Source organism: Arachis stenosperma, chromosome 6 (assembly GCF_014773155.1).
Source record: "Arachis stenosperma cultivar V10309 chromosome 6, arast.V10309.gnm1.PFL2, whole genome shotgun sequence".
In the NCBI taxonomy this organism is placed as follows: domain Eukaryota; kingdom Viridiplantae; phylum Streptophyta; class Magnoliopsida; order Fabales; family Fabaceae; genus Arachis; species Arachis stenosperma.
Genome location: NC_080382.1, coordinates 23,717,516 through 23,721,848, shown reverse-complemented (window position 1 = coordinate 23,721,848; position 4,333 = coordinate 23,717,516).

The window sequence follows — 4,333 nt, the reverse complement described above, 5'->3', positions numbered from 1 at the left end:
GTAGAAGAAGACATTTTTTTCTTGTTAGATATGAGTACTTTCTCTCATGTTTTTGTTTGATTTTTTTTTTAAACATTTTTTCTATTATTCATCATCGTCATTCCATTTCTTCTACTCCATATTTGATTCATACAATAGAATTACGATCATAGTTGTTTTGTCGCTCACACACTTTTTGAAGAAAATATAGCTAAAAAAGAAAAGAAAAAGACATTGAGAAAAATCAAGTGGTATCTGATAACTAATAACTTGTTATTTTAAATTATTGTTATTCTATATGTATAACAGGATTATATTGGAATCTTAAATAAAAAACTTGACCACTATTTTTAGACTAACCCTTATTTAAAAATTTATTTTTGAAACTTTTAGATTATTTTGGAAGAGTTATGCATGTTATGATTTATGTTTTCCATTTATGATTTGGTTTATTGTAAAACTCATGTAAATTTAGATTTAATTTATTTTATTTAAGACTTATTATGAATAGTAAAGAACTAGAATACAAGCTTTTTCAACAAGTTTAGTGAAGACTTTAGTTAATTTTCTCAAAATCTGTTCAAGAAAATTGTGCTGTGATATGTTAATATCTTTAATGTTTAACTATAACTTTATTAAACCTTATTCAAGTTTGATATACTTTAATTATGTTTTACCGAGTGATTAGTAAACTTGTTAATAGTATTAATTGGGAGTAACATACAGAAAAGAGTAAAGTATCGTTTTTATCCTCAATATTTAGGGTAAGTTCTAAAATTGTTCCTAACATTTGAATCGTCCTATTTAGGTCCCTAACATTTTAAAATTGGCTCAATGTTGTCCTGCCGTTAGAGATCTGTTAACAGAATTGACGATGGGACAAAATTGAGACAATTTTAAAACGTTAGGGCTTAAATAGGACAAAAATATTGGGGATAAAAATGATACATAAAAATATATTTTAATTTTATCCTTCAATAATATCAATTTTTTACGGTACATAGTTATTCAATTATTTTTTTACCACATCTAAGTAAATTAAACTTAAACACATTACTTTTATTCTAAATAAATTTATTTTTTTATAATTTTACTCTTAAAGGTTTTTATTCGTCATAAAATGTTTGTAGAATGATGACTATTACATAAACTTGTGAAAAAGAAAAAATGATATATATACAATAAAGTATAAATTGTACCTTTTATCTCTAATATATTGAAATTCTTTAATGTTTAAGAGTAAAAATTTTTAAAAGTAAAATTATAAAAAAATAAATTTATTTAGAATGAAAGTAATGTTATTATGTGTAATTTACTTAGATGTGATTAAAAAATAATTGAATAACTATGTATCGTAAAAAATTGATATTATTGAAGGATAAAATTAAAATTTATTTCTATGTATCGTTTTTGTCCCTAACGTTTTCGTCCTATTTACGTCCTTAACATTTTAAAATTATCTCAATTTTGTCCCGCCGTCAATTCTGTTAACAGATCCCTAATGGAAGGACAACATTGAGCTAATTTTAAAATGTTAGAGACTTAAATAGGACGATTTAAATGTTAGGGACAACTTTAAAACTTACCCCAAACGTTGGGACAAAAATAACACTTTACTCTATAAAAAATCTGTTTTTAATAGCATATTTTGTGTTTTGTTCTGAAATATTTTTAATTTGAGTCTGTTGCACTCATTAGTCATAACCCAGTTTAGAAAATATTGTTTACTCTTTTCTGAAAAAGGCCGCATTGAAATATGAATTGGTGCTGTGTATTTACATTCAAGTATTCATTGTATTTTTCCATGTAATCTTAATGATTTGATTGCATACTTTTCATTATAGATGTGATTTTTGGTTTGAGCTAATCATTTGTTTGATTAGATTGAAAGTTTAAAATTATTCTTTTTTTTATTAGTATTTTTGTATACTCTCTAATAAGTGTTATCAGTTTGTATGAAGGTTTGAAAATATGCCTAGGAAACTGTGGTATAGTTGTATCCCCAATGTGGTATTGTTGACAAAAATCAGTATATCAATGCTCAGACATTCGAAAAAAATAGATCATTCAGTCCACTGCGTATTGAAACACGGCTAGCTCCATCAACTCAGAAAGATGCCGGTGAAGCTTCCGCACGACGTATAGAGACTGAACATATTGTTCAGTCTGCTCAAATATCTTCGGAGGATAAAGATTATGATCCCGAGGCTGATGAAGTTGAGTCATGGGATGATCACATTGATAACTTATATGCGAAAGAAGAAGCTGCACGCCGTAACAAGCCCAATGGTCGCAAGGATACGAATTATTGGAGTGTTCTTGTAAGTGGTAAAATTTTTTCCTACAGTCTTGATTATTTAATTATAATTGAACAACTTTGGTATTCTATTTAATTTTTAGGCAACGATAATGCAACAAAACCTTGTTATTTGTTTCTTAGACGATGGTGTCACAAGAACGATGAACTTGAGCATCAAAAAGGCTATAGTACTTCTTCCTGGTAGACAGATTATTCTGGAGTTTAATACAGAGTTGCAACTGATCGGTCAGGCAGCTGGATTATTAAGTGAAATTCTAGAGAGTTTGGGTGCTGACTTTCAACGTTTTCCCATTAATGAAGAGAGTTGGAAGACAATGGATAATGCTCTCAAGGAACATGCATATGACACAATTAAGGTATAATGTTAATTTTCATATCTTATTACGTTATGTAAAATAAGATCTATATCTCTTTATTTTTCCTTTTGTTGACATGCATTGCATTATGTCTCAAATTTTTAGCGGACCTTTCGGTATGAGGAGGATGACAACGGAAAAAAAAGTGGGTAATGATTCAAAGGATAGTAAAACTTTGGAAGGAAGCAAGAAACAACTTATTTCACAATTTTTATGACGAGAGAAAGAGTTTAGAAGAAAATGCTAAGTATAAACCATCAGAAATAAATGCACAGCAATGGAAATGGTTCCTTCAATATCTTTTAAAGGACTCTACGAAGGTAATTAACATTGAATTGATACTACATTTAATGTTGCAATTTTAAACATTTTAAATACTTGAATAAAATGATTGATTGAAAGTGATAGAAATAAAAAGCCAAAAAACCAGTTCAATAAGTTTTTAACCCTTAAAAAAATATCGAGGCACTATTAAAGAGTCATTACGTTCTAAAATTCATTGCATGATCAACTGTATTTGTGTTTTTATTTATAGAAAAAGTGTAGACAAAATGCTCTAAATCGGTCGAAACAACTTTATACCAGTGTTATGAAAACTGAACCGGACCAGATGGTTCAATCGGGTTACCCAGGATCTGGTCTTCTAGCCAGTCCAGTTGACATGAAAAACCACTTGGCAAAAAATTGGCAGAAAAACCGGTCAAACTGGCGGTAAACCAGCAAACCGGTGGAACTGGACAATTTTATAACTCAGCATATAAAAAAGATGAAAGCAGCATCCTTCTTGGTTCCCCTCCCTCACACAAAAACAAAACCCTAACCCCCTACCCCTCTCTCTCTCAGCCACCACCAGCAGCAGCCACCGCCTTCGTCATCGCTGAACTCTTCTCGTCAGCCAAAGGGTGTCGTCGCGCTGGCAGTGACGAACAGAGGGTTAGATCGAAGTCCTTGGCCGTCGATCCTCTTCTCCTCCACACTGTCGCCTCTGTACTTGCATGTCGAAGCTCATTGCTGTCTTCTACTCTTCTATATGTTGTCGTCGTGGTTGTGGACTTGCATATCGAGGAGCTATCAGTTTGAATCCTATCCTTGTCTCTGTCTCGCCGTTCTACCCTCCCCGGCAGATGAGTTTCATTTCTCCCTCGTCTTGTTCTTTATCCCTGTCTTGCCGTTCCTCCCCCGTCTCTGTCTCTGTCTCCCCGTTCCTCCTTCGTCGGCAGTTGAGTTTTGTTCCAACCTCGTCTGTCTCTGTCTTGCCTATCTCCAAGTTTTATTATTTTGAGTTTTTGTTTTTATATGATTCTGGCACCGAATAATGTTTATGATTATGAGTATGCGCGGCTGAAATCTATGTTTGCTTCCATTTATGTTTGTTCATTTTATTGATTCTGAGTTACTGTGATTATTGAATTGCTGTTTTCTGATGATTGAGTTGCTGTTCTTTTGTGTTTTTTTTTCTAAGTTAAGGTTATTGGGGGTATGATTTGCTGAATTTGAATTGTGAGTGTATCTAAATTTCAATTTCTGATGGTTGAGTTGTTGAATTTTCTGATGCTTTTGGATTCTCTGGCTTGTATAGTTGTATGTATTTGGATTGGGAGTGATTATTCTAGGTATTTATATTGATCATTTTATTAGAATTTGATAGTTAATTAGAAATTTTTAATATTTAAAATTA